Raw genomic sequence first — 25078 nt, 5'->3', positions numbered from 1 at the left:
CAGATGGCCCTAGGCAACTGATTTAAGTGGGATATAGGACCCTATACCATAATCATACAGAAACTACAAATGTCATGACTGGTAGTACATAATATTTGTTTGCTGGGGATTACTGGCTTTTTCACAGAATCGCAGAACAGCTGAGGTTTGCAGGGACCTGTGGAAATCATCTAGGCAAACTGTCCCTCTCAAAGCAAAGCCTCCTACAGGAGGTTGCTCAGAACTGTGTCCAGTCAGGTTTTGAGTATCTCCAAGGATGAAGACTCTACCTCTCTGGGCAGCCTGTTCTAGTGTTTGATCATCCCTGCACCAGAAAGTTATTTCTTATATTTAAACAGAATTTCCTGTAGTTGAGATCTGCATCCTGAGATCAGAATCATGTCACTGTGAATCTTGTCATTTTAAGTCCTAAAAAGTCACGTGTTAAGGATGTTATGAATATAGAAGACTGTTAACACGTGGGCAAGCTTTGCAATAGAATGAGATGAGACAACTTACATCTGTAGATTGCTATTGTTAGAGCACCAGTTTTTTGAAATATACATTGCTGCATGTTTTTAGTGGGTTGGCACAGGAACTGCAGAAGATAAGCTGATTTGGTTTGTAGTATGTAGCAGTGTAGGGAGGCATCTTTTATTTCAAGGAATAAAAAGAAATTGCTGGCAGAAGCAAATCAGGTTTGATTATTGTCTGGATTTGTCTAATACATAACAAAACAATAGAGCCTTCAAACCATATACAACTCTTCTCATGCAACTCTGTTAAGAGTCATGCAATAGTCAGAAATTGCATGAGTTAAACACACTAGAAAGCAATTACTTCATTTTATAATGCTGCTTCACTTTATATTTTAAATCAGTTGTCCTTCATGCTGAAAAACACATCAGGAATCAACTGCTCTTTGAAAAATAGCAATGGATTCCTCAAGGATAAGGAAAGACAAATCATTTACTTTAGTAAGAGACCTTGGATCTGAACGTCAAGTTAGCTGGAAAACAATGTGCTAGAAGAAAATAATTGTGCCAGTCCTGCCAAACACTTACAAAGGTACTTCACCTTATTCATACCAAGTCCAGGGATAACAACCTCTTTCCTGACCTCACTATACTGAAGTGTTTACAGGCTGCTTCACCAGCTACAGACTGTCATAACCCAAAATAACACTATGTCTGCACGCTCGTAAGAAAGAACAAATTGCTTTTTGTCATCTTTGCATGACATGGAGTCATCATTTAAATAACTTCACTGTGTATTTTCCATATTTTTCCTCCTAGAACGTCATAATCACAAATATAGAATGATCCAGTGCCAAGACAAGTCTGCCATCACTAACCTGCACTTTCCCATAAAATGACAGGAGATGCACCTGAGTATTTGAAATCCAAGAACTTACTCACTTTGAAATGGCTTGGGAGGAGGCCAGATACCACCTAACTATTTAAACTTCTGTGTCCTATTCAGACTCTCTGTTGATCTTGGAAACCTGTGCTACTTCTGCTCTTGTCCAGCTTCAAGATATTAAACTCTGAAATGTCTTTTTATGTGCTTGGAAAACACTTAGTGCCATGAACTTTACTGAAATTTAAGTTATTTATCATTACCATGTTATCATCAAGAATTTTATCTAGAAGCAATAATTATTTTACTTTGCTTAACATTCTCTCATTTCTCCTTCTCTTCATTGAGACACTAGAATTTTTTAAGCCATATGGCCTTGTCCATTCTCTCCTCCTTTTTTTACATATCCAAGCAAGACAGTTGCATTTTAATAACTATCTCAATTTTTATAAGTAATCTTGTAACTGTGATCTTTCCCACAGTAGTTTACTGTTCTTAAGCCCCTTCCATTCTGGTGTTCTCATCTTTCTGATAAAGCAATGTCCTAAGAAAATGCAGTTTTCCAGACACTGCCATAGTGGAGCCAAGTCCACTTGAATGATTAATTTCTATTCCATAATACATGCCTCAACAGTACTACTCAAAATCTTTCCAGCCATTTGTGCTGCTTTTTTTCAACTGTCCATCCACCCTCCCTTATCTAATAACTCTCCATCTGCGCAACGGGTTTACAGGTTTCTTTAGTGCAACTGTTGATTATTTAGATGATTCTTCCTAAAACTCTTTTACTCCATTTTTCTGAGTTGAAAATCACTTTCTTGCATCCCAACCTTTCTATCACCTCTCTAACATTTTTTTTTAACCATATCTTCTAAAAATCAACAGGAGCCTTTCTATAAACTCTACAGGTGTTGGGGCTGGTTTAATTCCATTTGCACCTTTCTCTCATGCAACCAAGCACGATCAATAGCACCAGTCAATTGTATGACCAATAATTATATCTAGTGTGGAAATGTCACGTCGATAATTCTTCTCCAGCCTAGTAGTCTCCAAACTGTTTTTGATTACACACTACTATCAGGAAAAACTTTCTGAGTATGTACCCCTTATCTCTCTCTCTTTATAAATAATATACACATACAATTGGATGAATATATTATGTACATTCTTAAAACATACACAAAAATACACATGAAAAGTGAATGGGATAAAGATTAAATAAGCACTGTTAAAATATTTTATTAATGGTACAAAAAATATTTTTGTCCCACACCCCAATGGACTGTTGTGAGTGCACCCCACTTAGGAGATCACTGCTCTAGCCGTTGTCCAGGACACATTTCCACATATCTCTCCTGGTAACCGAGAACACCATGCTCAAAATCTCTTTTGTTTAAACAACAGTAGGAGTTTGTGAAAAACTCTGGAAAAAAAAGACCATCACTAAATCTAGCATCATTTACCTCGTAATACTGCACGATTGCTGCTTTTTTTTTTTTTCTTAATCCTTACATTATTCTTCTTATAAGCAATTGAAAAGTGCTCTATATATTGCTTCATGTTCATTTGAATGAACTGGGATGTCAAACTTGACATTTTTCTTGTTCATTTTAGCACGTGATAACCTTGATTATTTATAAATGAAGAAACTATGGTTTAGGTGAAGATGAATCATCATTGCTAATAGAAGAAATTAAGTGCTGTGTTCAGGAAACTTCTGTTATAATTGTGTTACTTTCCAATAAGCCCACAATAATTCAAACTCCAGCATATCAGACACTTTGGTGTATCTCATTTTTGGTAGCAGATCTCATTTCAGTTAGGGCCTTTTTTAAAAAAAAAAATCTGTTCTATTTATTTTTTCTTTCTGACATAGGCTAAGACTATTAAAGAAGGACGATAACAAAATAACTTCTCTGCAGTAAATATGATCAGCACTGTATCTAAAAATATTATGGGCTGCTGTGGCACTGATTCCAGACTTTCCACCAGCTTAAACACTAACATGCTTGGATTACAGAATGTATTTTTTTTCAGGGTCAGTGCTAATTTTGAATGAAATTATGTTCATGGATCACCACTGATATCACACCAGAACTTAGGGCTAAGTCACTGATGCTTTTTACTTCATCTTTAACACTCCCAATCCATGTTATGCTATTTGAAACACACATTATCGCTACCAGACACAGCTGGCATCCAGAAAGATGACAGCTCCCCTGCTCAGTGTATTTACTGAACACCACTATAAACTTTTGTCTCCTTTTGGTTTAACTGTTAATTTTTGATTGTTACAATTAATGTACAGCTAAATTCACACAGGTCTACCTTCTGTGGGGAAAAAAGAAAAAAAAAATCCAAACCCAGCAAAAAACCCAAAACGGTATCCCAGAAACTCCAGCAATAGACAAATAATAAATTAAAGAAAGCCAGAAGTTCTTTAATTAAACCAGTAGTAGAAGCGTTTTGTGGTGTATTTCCTTATAAAGAAAATTTCTGTCAGGCATCCAAAAATTTTTTCCATGTTTTTCAATACTAAAAAGAAAGGAGGCACAAAATACATTTTGTTCACCTGTTCTTCATGAGACTTTTTCTTTTTTTTTTCTTTTGATAGATCAAAATTCTTACTTGGATTGTCTTTCTCAGTTTGCAGATGCTCTTCTGTACTCCTTACAGCCTTTAGCTCATTTATCTGCACTTGAAGCTGTCTCATAAAGCTCTAAACTTTTTTGTATGTCTCCTTGTGTATACCTTTTATTGTCTATTGGGCCCATCATACTAAGGAACTCACTCCTGTAGGCTCACTGCAGGATATAAATCCAGAGAACACCACAAAGTTACATTTGAGGCCATTGTCTGTATAGGCAGGTCTACCATCCAGTACAGGAAGTGTTTTCTAAATAATGGGGTAGCAATTCAGCTTCAGGTTTGACCGATATAAATAAACAGGGACAATGATGGCCCCTGTAATGCAAAAGTGTTGGTAAACTCACCAACTTTTGACCCTTTGTTGAGATACTTGCCCTTAGAACCATGCGGCTAAAATTCAATTCCTTTCCAACTTTGAAAAGCTGAGCCTATTCTAGTTTGAATATTAATGGAAATATAAAGCTAGCACAGACAGACTCAAAAAATCTCTATAGGCATTAATGCCCGAGTCAGTACAATCCTTTGGCCAGGAAGATTCCAGGCTGAATTTGCAGGATCTATAGTATACAAGCAGAGCTGACCTGGCAGTTATTGAGAGACTATAAATACAAGGTGCCATTTTTAGACAGTCACTTTTGAGGGCAATTTCACTGTCCAGCAGAAGAAAACATGGAGGAAAAAATATCTCACGGTGAAGCTTTGTGTCAGTTTTGACAAATGCTGCCTTTTCCGTGCCACTGCCACATTTCAGTCAGACCCTTGCTATGGCAACATCATATTAACACACAACAAAAGCTTTATTCCACTAGCAGTGACACTAGCCCAAACACAGATCAGTGGCCAGCACACCTGAATCCTCAAAGGCACCTTCCTTGACTGGTCTATGGTTAACAATTATAAGGTACCATGGAAAATTCATACCCTAAGAAAATTTCTATGTTGCACAAAAGTGTTTTTTAAAAATGTATTTTTTTATATTTGGATCACTAACTGCATTCTAGAAAGCGGAAGAGAAGTTCTTTCTGTTATACCCTAGTCCAGAACCATTCTGCTTATAATCACATAAAGGTGTTTCATTACACTTAGAATCACAGAAGGCTCAAGATCATTAAGTCCAATTGTTAACCTAACACTGAACTTGGATGTGTTTCTCTAGTCAAAATGAATAATAATATTCCAGAAAGTTGTTTTCTAAGCAAACAAGAGTTACCTGTAGCATAGTTTCTACCTCATACTGGAAAACACATTTCACCTAAAAATTAATTTAAACTCTTAAAAAGAACTGATTTTAAGACTATTTTTTTAAACCTCAGGCATTCCTTGGTCAAAACATCTGCAGCAACAAGTGATAATTTCCCATGTACAGTTGAGAAAGCTCTCAGTTTATTTTTCTTTCAGTATGTGATTTCATAATTATGAGACCACTGCATACAATTTAAAATATTTCTCAAACATATTTTACAGATAATTTCTATGCTGGAGAAGATTTGCAAAGATCATGGATGCACAAAATATCAAATCAGTGGGTTACTAAGGGCTGACGGGGAGATCAAGAGCCTTCAGTAATCTTTGGGTCAAGCAACATGAAAGCCTTTTCCTCACCTACAAGCGAAAACATTTTTGGGCCTTGATCAGATTTACTAGATAGAGTGCCATAGCAAAACGGAAAACCACAATTGTTTAATGCATCCATCCTGCCTTAGGAATCTTGAAACTAGCCACTGTAGTCCTCATGAGTGTGTGCACAGCTAAAATATTAGGATGACCTAAGACAGGATATCTACACATAAAACACCTAGACTGGGTGTATGAAACAAGGTTACTTCTTTCCAGAGAAATCAATGGGAATTTTGCCACTGACTTCAGCAGAAGCAGGATTTCATGTAACACAGGTAATTACATGCCTACCGATGTGTAACCTCACGACTGCTTTTGACTTGAGAGAGTTAGGAGGTAGAACGGCTCCACTGATGCCTGGAATTATGTTAGCTGGCTACTACACTAAGCATATTCAAAGCTGCTCTGTTATGTGCCTTACATGTGATTCATTTATTGCTAGCTGGAGGCAGGCTTCCTCTATAGTGGTTTTTAAGAACTACTCCAATTGAGAATGAAAGTTAATAAGATTGCTAATAATTTGTAGCCAATTTCCCAGATAAATCTGTGAACAGAATGACACTATGTGCTTGGGAACACACCTCATGACACATCAGGCTCAGCAATAATGAACACAAATACAAAACCGATAACAGAGAAATAGCATTGGCAAATCTACAAACTGATCTGTCTACATTCATGCATCAGTCACAACTATGTTATAAATATTGTGAGCATGAATCTGTCACCACAAGTTCCAGATGATTTGTTTCTTTTTGATGGGTTGAAGCACAATTCTAGCATTGAACAGCCTTTAACCTCAGGTTTTTAAAAATTCACATTTTTTTTAATGAGAGACACTAATTTTTCTTGAGCTGCAAATCTATGCTTTGGGCATCAGCTATATTCTGAATACCTGCCAATGTCTATTTTCCTTCCTTTCTCCCTATGAATGAATATTTAGATTGTTGTAAGGCAGTCCTTGGACTGTGGCATGCTGGTCTGTTATCTGTTAGTAAGAGAAAGCTATTAACTACAAAGAACAGTGAAGGAAAAGGTTTTCTATCAGGGACAAATGTGAGCTTCTGCCAGTAAAGACTGTTTGCTTATATGGCTTACAAGGTAAAAAAAATGCTTCATTTTTCATAAGTCACCAATAACTTGTATGACAATGAGCAGAGATGGGTGATACATTAACATTTTATGTAAATGAAAACTTCATATACAAAAAGCATTACTGAAGTAAGTCCACGTTCTGCAAGTGGACTTTACTTGGACATAACTATCTACTAATTCTCTCTCCCTTTTTCTGTTTAATGCAGTATGCAGAGGTAAGAAATCCTGCCTGCATAAGCTACAAAAGCTTGGATTGCTTTTATCATTGTACATTGGGAAAAAAAAAAAAAAAAAGAAAGAAATAAATTTGTACTAAAAAAGTGCTATCAATCCAAACATTTCATCCTTGCCTCAGCTGTGAGTGGGAGTCATGAGTTTCTGTTAAGCATTTTTAGAGGGTATATTCAAACACCAAAAAACAATTATGCTTTTTGGAAACAAACAAAATGTCATCACAGGATAAGAACTGAAAATGAAGAGGTGAAAAAGGGACAGCCTCAAAAACCACTAGCAAATGCTCTGGCAGTGCAAATCACTTTCTGCAGATGTTGCTGCACATACTTCATTATTCTTTTTGCTTTTAATTAATTTGGCTTCAAGAAGCTTACTCACTGTGCTGGTTTTGGCTGGGATAGAGTTAATTTTCTTCTTAGTAGTTAGTATGGGGCTGTGTTTTGGATTTGTGCTGGAAACAGTGCTGATAACACAGGGATGTTCCAGTTACTGCAGAGCAGAGCTTGCACAGAGCCAAGGCTTTTTCTGCTCCTGACCCCACCAGTGAGTGGGCTGGGGATGCACAAGAGGCTGGGAGGAGACACAGCCAGGACAGCTGACCCCAACTGACCAAAGGGATATTCCACACCATATGACGCCAGGCTCTGCTTACAAAGCTGGGGAAAGAAGGAGGAAGTGGGGGACATTCAGAGTGATGGTGTTTGTCTTCCCAAGTACCATTACATGTGATTGAGCCCAGCTTTCCTGGAGATGGCTGAACACCTGCCTGCTCATGGGAAGTGGTGAATCCCTTGGTTTGCTTTGCTTGCGCATGCAGCTTTTGCTTTACCTATTAAACTGTCTTTATCTCATTCCACACTTTTTTTCACTTTCAGTATTCTGATTCTTTCCCACAACTCACTGGCAAGAGCGAGCCAGCGGCTGGGTGGTGCTTAGCTGCCAGCTGGGGTCAAACCATGACACTCAACCTGTTTTCCTGATAGGTAAGTTGATAATTATTGATGTTTTAAAAGTTGTTCCAGCTAGTAAAATATTTTATTAATTAAATAAGATTTCTTCTTTCATTAAATAACTAAGCTCTTAGAAGAAGGTTAAGGGAAGCGGTACAGTTCATGTTGAAAAAAGTGATGCTGTAAGCATCAGCTGAGAAGTTTAAAGGGATGATCAGTTCTGCTGCTCAGCAACATGGGTTGACTTATTTCCAGACAGCCAAACTCCAGATACCCTCTTTGGTATTTAAGCTCCAGACATCATCAGCAGGAAGGAGGTGTGAACATATAAAAACTTCAGTCTTTATTGGAAAGGAAGATTCCAGCCTTTCTGCCACAAAGCACAAGACACAGTGAAACTAGCTGGGACTGTGCTTTATTTCCAAAGGCTCACAGAACTCTGACATCAAAGATTCTCCACTATTCTCCAGAACATTAAAAATGCTTATTGCACCTGAGATGTACCATTGTTTCATGTTCACATAAGTGTCATTGTTTGCACAAGAGACTCTGAACTAAAGGAAGATTACAAATAAATTATTCTTCAAATTGAGCTTGGCTTCTCTAGGATAGATTCTAGATATGTTTGAGGAAACCTGTAGTTTGCTGATGATATAAACCATTTGCCAAAATCCTTACCCTTATTAGATCCCTTATTTAAAGCAACAAATGCCTTCTTGTGTCCTCCTGATTTACATTTGTATGTTGTAATTACCCCTAGTTTTTTTAAAAGCGTTTTTTCCTACAGTGAGTATTTGAAAGCTGAGTCCTTAAAAAAGGTATATGGGTTGTTATATACTTGAAGGATTAAAAGAGGCAGGGGTAGGACTCTTCAATAGATTTGCTTCGTACCTCATGAACCTCCTAGACAAGGGAAGTCCAGTGCTCTCAGAAGATATGTAGATACTCAAGCACATCAGACCTACATCTTCGATTTAATGAGTATTTACTTCCTTCTAACTGTCACTCTTGGAGGGAGTAACCAAAAAAAAGTTAAAGAAGATAACATCCCTCATGGACATGAGGCAATAAAACCATCATTAATTGCAGGGGGAAAATCATTATTCAGATCATAGAAGCACTTCATGTACTCCTGCAACTGTTCAGTGTGTAATGATTATTAAAGGCTTATTTTTTTTTACATCAGTTTTTAAAATTGCTTGCTTGAAAGAAAACAGGAAAAAGATTGGGCAGCCCCAATTTCTGCTTTGTTATCAGACAATTTCAGTTCTTTGCTTCCATTTCCTTACATTTACAGTTAGTTACTACAATAGGCCAGATTTGGAATTATAATAAAGACTAGACAGATTGATATTCACTAAAAATGTGAAGCACCACCTGAATGCTCAGTGGCATCCCTAATATTAGCCACAAATGGGCTGTATACTACACTTGGTGGCCTTGGTAAGCTGTTAGAAATAGCTATCTACCTTTCCTAAGCAGCTACATTTTGAATCAGTTTTACCAACTCTTGAGTCAGTAGTCTTTGAATTGAAAAGTTCTGCACATCTCACAATGAGAAACAAAACTAGACTTGCAAGTAGACACAAAAATTTTGTGGTATCCTAATAGGAGGGTGGTCAGAAAAGCTGATTAGGGTAAATGCCCATAAATCTTGATTAACCTGCTTGAATTAGCTCTTCCCTGCAGTCTTGTAAAAATAATTTTATCTGCTTCTCAGAGAGACAGCCTAGGAGGCACATGATATCAGCATTATAAATCTGTGCTGAAGCATTAGACAGAATAATGACAGTAGGATAATTATCGTCATAAATTAGAAATGCAGCCTCCCCACCCTCCTTGCTGTAAGAGAAATAGTTGACTCTTTCTGTTATGTTTGTCAAAGATTTTAAACTGTATATCTGACAACATACCACTTGGCAATGGATGAGCAGATCAAGGTAGCTATGTCTTTAAGGGCAAAAAGATGTTTGAGAAACAATTGTTGCCATTTTGATACACTTTTAATTAATTGATGTTACTTGCAAGTAAGAACCAGAAAAGGTTAGGAGGTGTTTAGGATGAGATGCATCCCTCAGTGCTAAAGGTGCTGGTTGGTGTCATTACAAGGACACTTTCAATTATCTTTGAAAGGTCATGGTAATCAGGGAAAGCTCCTCAGGATGGGAAGAAATCAAATGTCACTCCGATCTTCAAGAACGGCAAAGAGAAAGATCTAGGGAATTATAGGGTGGTCAACCTCACATTAGTCCCTGGGAAGGAGATAGATCAAATAATCCTGAAAACTATTTCCAAACATATTAAGACTAAGAAAGTGATTTAGAGCAGTCAGCAAGGATTTTTGAAGGGGTAAATCATGAGGCTGATAAGGTGATAGCCAATGATTGGCTCAGTGTCTGATTCTGTCTGTCTGGGGTTAAGCAAGGCTTTCGTCATGTTCTTCCATAAGTTAGTGGGGTTCTCCAGGGGTCTATATTAGATCCAGTCCTGTTCAACCTGTTCATCAGTGACCTGGATGAAGAGACTGAGTGCACCCTCAGCGAGTTTGCTGATGATAGCAAACTGGGAGGGAGGGCTGACACACCAGAAGGCTGTGCTGCCATCCAGCGAGACCTGGACAGGCTGGAGGACTGGGCAGAGAAGAACCTAATGAAGTCCAACAAGGGCAAGTGTAAGGTCCTGTACCTGGGGAGCAATAACCCCAAGCACCAGTACAGATTAGGGGTGGACCTGCTGGAAGGCAGCACTGCAGAGAAGGACTTGGGAGTTCTGGTCAACAACAGATTGAGCATGAGTCAACAATGTGCCCTTGTGGCCAAGAAGGCCAACTGTATCCTGGGGTGCATTAAGGAAAGTGTGACCAGCAGGTTGAGGGATGCTATCTTCCTGCTCTGCTCTGCCCTGGTGAGGGCGCATCTGGAGCACTATGTCCAGTTCTGGGCTCCCCAGTTTAAGGGCAAGGAATTACTGAGGAAGTCCAGTGGAGAGCTACAAAGATGATTAGGGGTACGGAGCATCTTTTTTATGAGGAAAGGCTGAGAGAGCTGGGTCTGTTCAGCCTGCAGAAGAGAAGGCTGAGAGGGGATCTCATCAAAGTTTATAAACATCTCAAGGGTGGATGTCAAAAGGATGGGACCAGACTCCTTTCAGCGGTGCCCAACAAGAGGATGAGGGGCAATGTGCACAGACTGAAGCACAGGAGGTTCTAACTGAATATGGGGAAAATCATCTTTACTTTCAGGGTGCCAGAGCACTGGAACAGGCTGCCCAGAGAGGATGATGACTCTCCTTCTCTGAAGGCATTTCAAACCCATCTGTACACATTCCTGTGCAATCGACTCTAGGTGAACCTGCTTTAGCAGGTGAGTTGGACTTGATGATCTCCAGAGGTCCATTCCAACCCTAAACCATCCTGTGATTCTGTGAAATTCAACAAAGGGAAATGCAAAGTCCAGCACTGGGGGAGGAATGACTATGGTCTTGAGCAACTTGCTGTAGCTGACCCTACTTTGAGTAAAGAGGTTGGAGTAGGTAGGCTCTAGAGGTGCCTTCAAACTTCAGCTGTTCTATGATTCTAAATGTAGTGGACAGTGGGAGATGGATGAAGGAAAGAAACAGGATGATAAAGGACAGGCTCCGTGACCCTGACTCTGTGAATAAATCCACTGTAATCAATGAGGATACTTGAAATGAGTGGTGTTGCTCATGGTAATAAGAGTGGCTCTATTGTTTCAAGAATTATACTTAAGCATCCTCAAGCTTTATAAAGTCACCAGCAACAGAAGGTGCTTAAAAGCAGGTTGTGTTTGGATTTCTATTTATTTATTTATTTATTTATTTATTTATTTTGACAACAACTGTACTGTTCAGATCATCCACTTTGCTAAACATGTCATCCCCAAAAGCCTCAGTACGTTGCAAATCATGGAGCTGAAATTTTATCTCAGCTATTAACTACTGGGCAATGATGTTTAGACTCTAACAAATCTCTCTCATAGTCTTTAGAATGAAAGTAACAGATGATGAACGATTGCTTCTTAACAACTCACAGAAAGATGTTTTTGCTCATGTGCTTTACACTGAATCTGTAGTCTTCTCTAAAAGTAGGCAATATATAAAATGTCAATAGCAGAAATCAGATAAGTAGCTACCCCTCTGCATCCATGCCTGTATCGATAAATTAACAAGCAAAGCAAGGTATCCTGTATCTTTCAGGCTGCTGTAGGAACAAAAGAAAATACTCTACAGCAACTGGAAAACAAACAAACAAACAAACCAAAACAAAGAAACAAACAGTAATTATATCAATTTACGGTAGTACAGTAGAGCTGGAGCAAAGCTATAGCAAATACTTCTACTCTGACTTAAAACCCCAGTATGCCATGTTAGGCAAATATACCAGGGAGATACAGCACAGTAGTAGTGATATTGGCAAGGACTACAGAAGTAACAGAAGCAGATGTCCATAAATCCTTCAGTCAGTGTCTGTATCCCAAGCCTGCTTGTCCACAGACTGCAGGAGAAAACGTGGTTGTAACCCAAAATCACACCATTCCTCAAGCTGAGCTTGCCCAGATGTAGTCATAGATTGTTATTTCTCTTACAAATTATTTGTCATGATCTCTGAATTGAGTCATTGCCACAGTAGCAAGATATTGTAAAGTTTATAGTCAACTCAAGTTATACACTAGAATTATACTTTTATATACTTTGCTGGTTTTCATATGTGCTTGAAAAATCTTGGGTGAACTTAAACTCTTGCACATGGTTCAGCAAAACAAGCTTAATATACCAATTAGTACAATGAAAACTGCCAGTATTTATGTTAAGATTGGCTGCTTATAGAAATCACTGCTTTCCCTCTGCGAAAACCAGCAGCAGCCTCTGCAAGAAGTACTTTTACAAGACCTGAAACCTCCCAAACCTAACTGTATTCTTTTAGTATTGGTGGTAGCAGAAATCCCCCACACTCTGCGCAGCTGCCTCTGAGCAGTTCATCAGCTGCAACTCTGTGGCTGCCCCAAAGTCCTATTCAGTTTTCCACACAAAATGTAATTGAGCAATTTCATTCAAAACCCCTCACTCCATACACAGATGAAATAACTCATCCTTGGTGCCAATTTTCCCCTGTGAGGTAAGGTATGCACAACTCCAAATTCTCTTCATGGAAGACACCTACTTTGGCCATAAATCTAGTGTTTAAACTTAGACCATATGTTGTCCCACTGAACAGCATAAAAAGTAATGTATGGAGCTGGATGCGCTTACTCAGGCCACCTAGCAATTTGACAAGGCAATAAGGAAATACTTGCAAAGATGGAAAAACATGAAAATACAATATGTTGATGATCTGGAACACAAAAAATGATGTTACGTGTGTAAATTTTGGCAAGACTAGCGTTTTACTTGGTTATGGCCTAGAGAAAACAGGGAAACATTGAAAATGAAACCCTGATAAGCATGAGCCCAAAGTGTCTCTGTGATTTGAATTTTAAACAACAACTTCTAATTAGGCACAATTGACACAATATTAAAAGTATAAAAAGATATAAATATAAGTAAGCCAGGTGTAAACCTGAAGAAAGTACCTTTGTATTTGAGACAAGGGCCATCATTCATTAATATGGACATTAACTGTTCTTTTTGCTTCATCAAAATGTTTTAAAACGCAAGATTTTCATTGCCAATGTAATGCATCCATTTCATCTTTCATCTGACGAAAATCATCTAAGGAAGAAATACATAATTCTAGCTAAGGAACATTAGATGTTATTTGGGAATGGTCCTTATGCACCAAAGCCAGTGATTCACAGAAGAAGCAACTGAAAATGAAGGAAGGAAGGAGGAAAGGAGAGAAGGGAGGAGAGGAGGGAAGGGAGGAAAGGAGGGAAGGCCTCAGACTACTTATACAAGCAAAAAAGTGTCTCTGGAATTTGCAGATGTGCAGAGTCTGCTACCTCTCATTTATAGTTCAGTATCAAAGAAGGTTACTCAAGCATTATGAATGGTTAGTGGTTGTGGATCCTTTGCAGATAACACATTACTCCCTCCTCCAAGAATTTTTTTCCCCTATTCTAAGGGCAAGACTATGTAGATCTGAGGGTGCATCTGTCAACAATCTCACCCTTTGAACAGTCAGGTGAGAAAGTTACCTACTGATCACAGGGCAGTAGACTCAGAGATGTTGAAAGATGTCCCATGACTTGCATTACTGTACAGTGACTTCCCTTTGTGAAAATACTTCAAAGCAAAATGCAGCAGCAAGCACCAGTCACAATGGTGAAATATATTTGTAACCATGTTCTCTAGTGAAAAGCTACCAATATAAAACTAATCCATGAGAACAAATTAGTGCCACTACATGCAGTTAACATGTACACATTAAACACACACAACTTTGATCATTGCCTGATTTTAAGTTCAATGGTCTTAATCATCACACTTGTTCTAAGGTAACCCTTTTAGAAAGGAATTTCTTTCTCGTGATATCTCTGAGAAAAACACACTCTTGCACTTCCTCTGTTCTCAGCACCAATAAATAATGTGCTAGCATGAAGCCTTTACAAAAAGAAGTTAGAAATCTTCTCTTCCTTTACCATAAACAACTGATTTCACATCACTAGAAAAATTACTCTTCCTGAAACTGGTAAGTCTGTCATTCAAGTAGCTAACTTTCTAAGGAAGTGACTTCAGGGAATAAGTTCTCAAATCTTGTATGATTTTAATAGTTTTTCTTTGCGTTTCAACTATGGCAAAGAAGCGATAAGCAAACACCAGCCATTTACCTACATAACATTCTTTTTCACTGTTCCTCTATATAAACTGGGTTATAGCAAGCCCTATGTGAACTAACAAGTAGTCATAACAGACAAAACAAAAGCAAGAGTCTTTCTGTCCTCTCTGTGCACAAAGAAAGATTATTTCTGAGCTTTACTGAACTGGCTTCTGTAAAAAAAACCACATGTGGCACTGAATATACATTTATCAGTGCTTATAATTAGACTTTCACAGTCACAACCTTTGCTTTTGCAAACTCTCTCATCACTGATCTCAACAGACCTCAGGGTCTAGTAAGTGTCTGGACTACAAAAAGATCAAGGACTTCTGTCACAGATTTACTTCCTGGCTTTCAGCTTCTTTGTTCCAGTTTGAGACCTGGTATGCTCTTCAAGTCCCTGCTAGCATTATGGCTGTAGTTAGGAATGTCTATAGCTCTATAATCCCATTACACAGCTAATGTCATGGAGCTAAAATGTAGGATCAGCCAGTATCTCAACTGTGTTCCACTTGAGGAACTTTTACAAGCACAGTTAAGAAAATGGGAGTCCCAAAACAGCACGAGTCCCTGATCCATAAGGAAATCAAACCCATGCAAACAACCCTTTATTCAGAGTACATCCTGAATGCATACTCCAAAACTTCTAAAAAGCAGCGAAGAATCATGGATACTCTATATGGAGGGAAGCCTCTTCTTTAACAAATCGCTCTCACAATGGAACAAGGCTGTAATCCAGACTGCTAAAATGCTTGAGCAAAATGATACTTGCTGTTTTCTGTACAGCTCCATGGGAACAAGCATTAATCCAATTCACAACATGTCCTACTGTGGTCATGTACATGACAGCATTTGTAAGCCACACAAATCTCAAGAGAGCTCAGTGGTACATTATGTTAAACTCTGGAAGCATTAGTTCAAATCCTAATTTTGACATAATGCAAGTTCTTATTGGCATTTGCCATATCGAGTCCTATCTAGACTGGCACAATGGTCTGTTATAAACTCATTTTAAGAAATGTAGGGATGCTATAGACTTGGACAGATGTGTGCGCAAATTCTGAGGCTAAATTAAACATCACTGTATTACTACTTGTGACCTGTTACTCACAACCATGGCCAAGTCTGCAAAAAAGATCAGTCAAAACACTCATCAAGAAATGCAGAGCAAGCAGTGAAAGGAAGGGTGAAGTAACATTATTTTTTTGTGTTTACACAATGTACTGTGTTAAGCTGTTCCCTGTTAAACACTTCACTCACTTGAATCCCCTGATTTACAAACATTTCCTGAACTTTTGGTTTCCCTTCACACTTGATGTTAGAAAATATTCCCATAGAAATAGAGAAATGGGTGTCTGGAGTTACAGGCTGAGCCTGCCTCTTGTCAGTGGTCCTTGTCTTACTGGGAAGCACATATTGTTAAGAAGATCTGTTATGCTCTAATTATTCAGTCCAATTCACATATTAGCTGCCTCCCTAATCCTAATGAGGACTAATGAGGCAAAATATTTGGCTTTGATGTTTACTTTTCTGCTTATGGAAGCTGTCCTCTCCTTTTTTGTTTGTTTGTTTTTTCTTTTCTGTGAGATGCTGATGTTTGTTTTGACAATGATGACTGTAAATCTGGACAGGACAGAACAATGTAGCACTTCAAGTTGAATCTCATACATGAGATTTCATCAGCAGCATTTTACCTTTTGTCAATACCTGAATTAGTGCTCCCTCCCCAGGATCTTAGCATACAGCACTTCATAACTACCCTAGCACAGGTTGACAAAGATGGGCATCCTAACTTAAAAACAGGGAGTAAAAAATAAAAAGGAATTGCTCCTTCTGAACAGGATGTCAGAATAGCTACCCATGTGAATTTTCTTCTAAATGCAGTAACTTTTCATGCATTGATCAAAACCTAGGTGTCACATCCCACCACCAATTTCAAAAGACAACTCTGCTTAAAAACATAGGACATAACATAGGCCAAAGTTTTTGATAGCTATGTCAGAACCCCCACTTAAGTCCTTTAAAACTGAATCTACCACTCAGCCTCAGGTTATTCATATAATTATGCATATTCACAACCTCTGTCTTAAAACACTTTCTATAGGAAAATATTACATTGTCAGCCTTACAAACTTCCAGTTACCTTCCATAATAAAACTACACAGAAGTTAATATCAGACTTTGCTTTAAGTTTATACAACCTCACTGATGTGGGCAGAGAGCATGCAGAGCAGAAGGAGATCATGTATTCAGCTTTCTTTCCTGTGATGTAGTTTATGGACTGGACTTTGTCCACAAGCAGCAGTGTTGTTTTCAGCTCTTCATCTGAACAGAAAGATTCAGATCACCCGTGGTTTGGCAGCTCCCCCATACAGTCATATGCCAGTTTTATTCTGGTATAGACAAATACTCTCTGTTTAAGCCTTAGGTATCCATGAACGTAAAGCAGATGCATGAAGTTGTATCAGACACAAAGTCTGGTGGGAGCACAGCTTTCAAATGGCAGTGGAAGTCCCATCTCACAGTGTAAATGCACCATACAAAGGGAAAAGACAGGCCAAGCAAGACAACAGACAGGCTCAGTTTCGTTCAAAATCAACAGAGTCTCCTTTAATCTACAGTCCTACAGGCAAAAAGAACACAAAACTAGGAGGTGGTAACTAACACTAGTGATCCTCCCAGATCTCGTTTGAAAAAAAGTTAGTGGGATAACATAACAAAGCAATCTCTGATCTTATGTCTCAAAGGCCAACTCGTTCATATAGACACTGGACTCTCCACTTTCAAGGGTCTTTTCTAGATCCCTTTTACTTGTGAGACGTGTGTACATGTGTGAAATGGGAGTAAATTGCCACTGTTTCTTATAGTGCACATTGGATTTCACTTATCCAGGGAAGCTTTCAAAGAGGTTGGCTGTAGTCAAGAAGTCTCAGCAAGGAGGTTAAAAGTTGGTAGACTGTAGACAGACCTTAGGAACGATGGAAGTAGAGTGACAGAGGTCCCTTGCTGTTTCTGATGTTTAGCAGAGGATCAGTCCGTCTTTCATCTGTGAGTGCAGAATCCAGCAATTTCATGAAGGGGAACAGGTAGTAAAGAAGCAACACAACTGTGCAATGTTTACGTACTCAGTTCTGACTGAACCAGGTTTACCATGAACTCTGTAGCCCTCCCACATTAGATGAGTTCATTGTACTTTTGGCTATACCTCACAAGCTAAATGAGGCCCGTGGGTTCCCTTGAAGAGAGATGGTTAGTAGCACATGGCAGGTGCCAGTGCTTCACTGTTCCATACAGCTCTTCATTTCATTAGCTGGGACATTCGAATGTAAAGCTCCTAGACTTTATTGCCTAAATAAAATAAATATGCAATGGAAATTTCCCTCAAAAGTTTATATAGAAGGTAAGAGGCCTGAGTGCAATTCAACATATATTATTGATGGTGGATACAACTGCATTCTATGGCAATTTTCAAAGTCTTGAAATTTGCCTTTATTCGCAATTGATATGAAAATAAAACTTCTAAAACATTTTTCATTAAATGGAAAGTATGTAAGAACATTCATTTGTGGTCTGAAATTTGAGCTTAATGATTCAGAAAAGGAGTGCTTGTGTGTGGATCATCTAACAACTCTGATCTGCAGTAGGGCAGATGCTGGGATTGAAACTCTATTCCTGATCAGCAGAGCTGAACATGAAATTTCTGCATAACCATGAGCCTCCCTCCCTAAATCACCAACAAAGCCCCCACCCCTTACATATTCACTAAGTATTTTGGTTTTAGTAATATGACATGTCATTCAAATTGTACCAGTTATCTCATTTTTTGACAGCTTGTATGAGTTCACATAATAAAGAACACTGTGAGAGACTAAGCCTTCAAAAACTACGAAGGGGTGTCAGTGAGTACTGACTGCCTAACTTGTAGTTTGTGTATTTTCAAACTAAAATTCCTCTGTACTGAAGTTTTGAGCCAATAAGCAGATGCTGTGAATGGCAATTCTTAACTGTGGTTACTGGAATTTGCTTCCCAGCCAGAACAGGACAGGACTTTGCCCCAGAAGACTGGTCTAAAAATCTTCCTTTTTTATCTGGCAGCAGCTGATCATTGGGAGACTAAATAAACCCAGCAGCTGTTTGTTATTGCTTTTGATAGACACACAAGTACAAGATGCATTACCCATCCTACCAATTCCATCTGTGCTTTGCAGTTTGGCAAAGTAGACTAGTAATTTCTCTTCCTTCCAAGAAGAAGGTGGCAAAGATGATACGGTGATTCTCAAAAAGTATGAGAGGTGCACTTATTATCAACTAGAAATGGGCAAATTTCAGTAAGTGCATTTTATGTAATCTACTATGCTGCTATATGAGGGAGATCTCTTAGTTCTCACCTTCATTCTGTGAAGCTCAACAATTATTAAGACCAAATATGGTTAAAAAAAATCCCAGCTGTACATCAGACAATTTTTCAATTATAGACTGCTGTTTTACTTGAATCACTTAATCAATCTCAATTACCAATTCTGACTTACAGCTGCTAACAAACCCCTGATTTAATAGTAGCAAATGACAGAACTAACATGATGCCATACTCTTTGTTGTACTGAAAGTGGATGGAAATTACATTTGAGGGAATTAGATTATACCTCTACAAACAAGCAATGAAAAACTCATCATACAGTAATTCTTACAAGCACTGAACCATTTTCTGATGGGGTTCCTTTTCTAAGCTGTGCATTGTTGTGATTGTGGAGTCTGCTCCTATGGTGCTATGCTCAGTCACCCAGGGCTGAAGCAACTGTTACTTACTTTACTTTATGAAAATATTCTGAAATAAGGAATATTGGAACACCCAGAGCCACTCAAAAGCCAGCAATCAACCTAGTTAGTCCACTACTGTATCTCTAACAGGCTGGTATGAGAACTGTCAGATCTTGAAAACCTGAGGTAGGTAATCACAGATAAAGCAGGTTCATCTCAACTAAAGATTGTCCTGTTCCCTAAAACACAGGAAAACTATATCTGCCTTTCAATTTTCGATGGCTTCATTAATCAACCTCATTGGATGAAGAAAGCTGCAAAGGACGTAACCTAGATCATATTCTTAAATCCTGAAGTCTCTGGTGAAAGCCACTGCAGTTTATTTCAATTCCTTTTGGATACAATTTTATGATAATATAACGAACATACACACAGCGAAGTAATACTTTGAAGAGCTCACATACAAGTCTGACCCTAAGGAAAAACAATTATCTGCATCATGGCCTAAATACTAACAAATACAAGAAGTTCAACACACCAATTTTTGCTCTTATTTATGCAATCAGGTAGAAAATTATCTTTCATGAAACTGCAGAGTTTTCTCCTAGGTGCTCTTTCAGCATTTTTTTCTCCTTGAAAATGCTCATAGAAAAAAGTTTCACACAAAATTACCAAGAATCTGATCATGAAAAGATGGTGTGTGGGAGCTAGAGCATACTGTTTTTAAAGAGCTCAGTTTGCTTGTTTTGTGCCTAGAATGGAATGAAAATGAAAGCAAGTAAACAAACTTCCCTCCCCCCCATTATTTCCTTTTAGCCAAGCTGATGAGTCCAGCCGGGCTTTCCCCATCCACCTTTTCTCATTCGTGTTTCTTGTGGGAATACTGATCAAGCAGGAGAGGCTTTGAACTTATGCATGCATCTCTTTCATCTAAAGCTTCCACTGTTTTTTTAAAGAATACAAAACACACATACATTTAAAAGAAAGAAAGAAAGAAAAGGCTGTTGCAACAAGCCTATTTTAATCCTCTTGTGGAAAGAGCAACACAATACTTTCTTCATTTAACTAAAAAGCAATCTATACTTGAAGGATCTCTTCGCTGACTCTTGGGATGGAATAATTTAAACTGATTTGAGAATAGACAAGAAGCATCAGGATGTGAAGAGATCAGATACAAAAGAAGAAATAATGCTTTCTACAGAAAACACTGCTCTTTTTAGAGAGGAAAAAATGTGCAAGATAAAATCAAAAGGAGGCATCTAACATCATAAATGGGGGAAATCACTAAGCTTAGAGGACTAAACTCTGCAGCCATACTGTGGAGGTTCTTGGTACAGAGAGACAGTGAGACTGCTCTGGGTGGCAGGTGATACTCAGTACACCAAAGATGATTGTACTTGTATGATCCAGGGAATTACAAATGATCTCTCTCTTCAACAAAAACTCCTGAATGAAATAGGATATTTTTCTGTCCCTCTGAATAAGCAGGCAATACTGAAGTTAATCCCGACTTCCACGAGAGCAGCAACGCTGAGAACGCAACCTGAAAACATTACATGACTTAAACAAGTTAGTCTGGTCACTGTAGCTTACATGGGTTCCCATGCAGACTGAAATGTAAAGCTTCATTCACTGAATTTACGAACACAGATGTCAGAGAACAGTAGACTGTTACGCCTAGAGAACATTATAGAGAAAAACACTTGTAGGAATATAGATATCATGTGTCTATCAGAAACCTGAGATTAATATCAATTTACTTGATAGTGTTACTAATAACTTGCTGAATTTTGAATTCATAAATTAAGGACCAGCATTAATTAATGTTCACATTTATAAATAAGAAGGCAATTTTGTTATGAAGCCTTTTGTATATATTGATATTTGGGGAAAATAATAATCAAGCAGGAAACAACACTACGAGAACAGCCTTGCCTTTTGTCAGCAAGATGAACCTTATGTTTTTCAATTAGATTTGGTCTGGCTCACAAAATTCATCCAGAAACACCATGAAAACAAATTTTGTCAAGATTTTCTCATTTTTTGTCTATTGATTTAGCAGCCTTGGACTTTGGGTTTCCTACTTTTATTTCATGAATTTCATTTAAACATTAAAATAATATTTAGTGGGTCTGCTGAATGTTCGAAAAATAAATTAGCTGAAAGCAGGAAAGCCTTATGAAAGTAGCACTAAGATTAATAAAGCTAAGAGAATGTTTTCACTAGTGGAAAATACTGCTTTGAATAATGATAATTCCTTTCCCTTTATTAAAGGGTTACTTGGAACCATGGCGTGTTAGCCACAGACTCCACTTACTAAGCAGTGGCTCCTAAAGGTAAGGCAAGAAATGGATCTTGAACGACCTTTATTGTACCTTATTGTAATTCTGACTTCCGGAGGCTTTGGGTGAATATTTTTTTTTTTTTTTTTTAGGCCTCAGTTTCCCACATCTGCAAATGAGACTAATGATATCTTCCTCTTTGCCAGTCATCTCCAGATCATTTAGCTTTTCAGATGACATGTCATTAAGTATGATTAACACTACTCCCAGTTTCCAATATAGCTGAGCCAAAAGTGAGGTTGAGGTGACATTTTAGTAGCAAACTCATTTTCTAACAAATTTTCCTAAACATTTAATCTGAGATAAGTACATGACATAGATGAGAGCATGTGGTGGAACAAATTGATAGCAAATATACAGACTAGAAATTATATTTGGACTGCTCAGTATCCATTTTTATATATACTTTCTGCAAACTTTTCAATAACAGCATTTCACTACTTCAAATATGTATGAAATGCGAATTTGAAATTCATATCTGCAACTTGAAGTATCATATTGTATAATGAATTAAAAAAAAAAAATCTAATTCCAGGAAACTGGTGTAAGACACCCAATGCAAGGTAAGAAACTTGGGATGACAAGATGTAGGTAAGCAATTCTGTAAGAAAAAATGGTCAATATTAGGGCATCAGTTTGGGAGAGAAAGGAGGCCACAAATTATTTACCCTTCCAATGTAAATGCACTAACAGGGAAAACTGATCATTGGTAATCTACACACAAGAAATCCAACCACACACAAAAAGAGACAGAAATTAATCATAAAAATGATTCACTGGAAAGTTATGGCTAAACTGTTCTATGACATTTATTTTCTACTGGTCTGAAAGACCACAACTTACTATTCCATAAACAAACATTTAATTTCCTTCTCCTGTGTTAATTACCTGTCTATCCCAATTAATATGAAATAATTGCATTCATTTTGAACAGACCACCCAAGATGACAGTCTCAAATCAATTTAGAAGAAAGACTATCCGTTTTGTTCTACTTTTAATAGAATTACTATTATTTTATTTATAAATTGTATGTTGTCTTCATAATTATTGTGATTTTCATTAAATACATCTGTACAGGGGAAAATACCTTATTTTTTACTTTTTTTATCCATTAACTATTTAGAATTAGAAACAAAAGCTGTGAGACAGCTCAGTAATATTTGGGTTTTTTTGAATGGAAGGAAGCAAAGGTTTCTTGGGAGAAGATTATCTGTTGGTCACTTCACAATGTCAATATGATTTACACTTTGTGTCTCTACAGGTTTCCTGGTTTTGGGAAATAATTTGTGGATTGTAACCAGAAATATGTGATGCATAGATGTTCCTGCACTACTGGTCCTGTAAAAGGCTCTGCAATTGCACAGAAAAGAACAAAAGGAACCCCTGGGATCATGAATCTCGTGCTCTTGTCTTATGGAGAAAATTGTTAGAGGTTGGCTGTGTTTCTGTAAGAGACTGGGATTAGGGCAGGAAAGGAGACATTTGTTATCAAAAGCAAGTTGTTCAGAAGTTTTATAGTGAAATCAGTATCCAATGTAGCCTGTGATGGGACAGCAAGAAAGATGATCTCACTCCAACCTCCACAATCTAGCTCTCCACTCTACCTTTTCTTTGGTCTTTATGTGTCATTTGCCTTATTGGTGTTCCTCGCTCCCATGCTCTAGAGAAGTACTCCTCACAGTTATAGCTCTAAGACAGTTACTCAGCCCAGAAGAGCAAGTGCCATTTCATTAAGAGATAACATTGTATTAAACCACACAAGCATCCTGAAGTCACATTACATCAGTATTTTAATAACTTGCATGTTTATGCTGCACTCCTACAATACAGCCTTAGGGCAGCTACAAGCAAGTTGGAAAAAACCTCCTGTGCCGGACTGTACCCAGGCTCATTAACCTTGCCTCTGAGCAGGGTTAATTAGATCAGACTAGGCCTCAAGCTAACACGGTGACTATTCTGCACTGTGCCATTTCCACGTGCCCTTGTGATTCAGCTGCAGCAACAAGTGTGGCAATGCAATTTCATAAGGTTCTAAATGTGATTAATTTTGCCTCATAGGATAATGCTTTCTTCCTACTGACAGGATAACTAGATGACACTTCTGGGTCTAGTCTTCTGATTCTATGTTTAACTTCTGACTTGCTTAAGATAGATTAGCCTTTCCCTGTTCCCACAGTAGACAGAGGAGAAAAAAAGTACTGCAACATTCACATGTATTCTCACATCTCTCCGTAGTGCTGACTGTCTCAGGCCAGAAGGAGAGTATCCTGCTTGGTACTAACTAGTGTGAAGGTGCTGATGAGGAAGCAGTAAGGTTACAAAGGTTTCCACACTGTTCAGTAAAATGTAAATCAGAGATTTGTAAGGCAGCATTTAATACAACCCAATTAATGAACTGTAAACAACTGCATCAACTATCTCAGGCACACCATGGAGCTGATGCACGGTTTTTGTCAATTTGAATTGGTTGTATGTCTGATACTACACCTTATGAGAAATGAGGTTGATGCACCTCATTCACATTGAACACTGTACTGCACTGTACCACACGGAGGTACACACAGACTTCCTGAACTCATCTTCAGTTACTTTCAGGACATCAGATTTGTGCAGCTGGCCAGGGACAATATATACACATATTCATCAGATATCAAGTGTAATAAATTACAGTCATGCGATAAATTGCATTATAATTCCATTTTAATAACTGAATTATGAATCTCATATTCTCAAAACTCACTATTCTTTTCAAGCCTTCTAAACACCTGAAAAAGTTTGAAACAGCTGTTTCATTCCCCAAAAATCTATTCCAAAATATTCAGATCCAAAGTCAAGAAAAATTCAATTATTGTTTTGATGGCAGCTTCATCTTATTACTCTCCAGTATTAAAGCAATCAAGTGAATTTAAACTGTCAAAGTACTACTGACTGTAATGTAGGAATACACAGGATACTTTCATGTTCCAGCTGTTCCCCTTGGACACTGATATACATATTTACTGTGGACCAGTACAGGGCAGTGAGCAAAACCTTGGCAGGAAACTGCTATCTGAGTCAAACTTTAAATTTAAGATTTAAAAAAAAAAATTTAAAATAATCAGTTTTCCCTTCAGGTCCCATAGTCACCTTATACATGCTACCCTTTTCCATTGAGCAGCCAGCTCTGCCAGGTTGCTCACAATAGGGTGAAAACAACTCAGCTTTATCCCATGAAAGGAGAGGAAGAGGCAGCTGTAAAGCAATTGTTAGAAAGATGCGTACATGAAGTATTGCAAGTATCCACATGGCAGCTGCAGGGGATACAGAAGCCCTGGGAATA

General features: G+C 38.0%; 1 long non-coding RNA gene across 2 annotated transcripts in view; it reads right to left on the bottom strand.

The window, feature by feature from the left end:
• LOC139828493 (uncharacterized) overlaps positions 1-25078 on the bottom strand; it is a 147819-nt gene that overhangs the window by 13311 nt on the left and 109430 nt on the right. The gene's annotated exons all lie outside the window — the stretch shown is intronic.

This window comes from Patagioenas fasciata, chromosome 8 (genome assembly GCF_037038585.1).
Source record: "Patagioenas fasciata isolate bPatFas1 chromosome 8, bPatFas1.hap1, whole genome shotgun sequence".
Taxonomy (NCBI): Eukaryota; Metazoa; Chordata; class Aves; order Columbiformes; family Columbidae; genus Patagioenas; species Patagioenas fasciata.
Note: the sequence above shows the minus strand (reverse complement) of the source record. Positions and strands in the feature narration are given on the sequence as shown.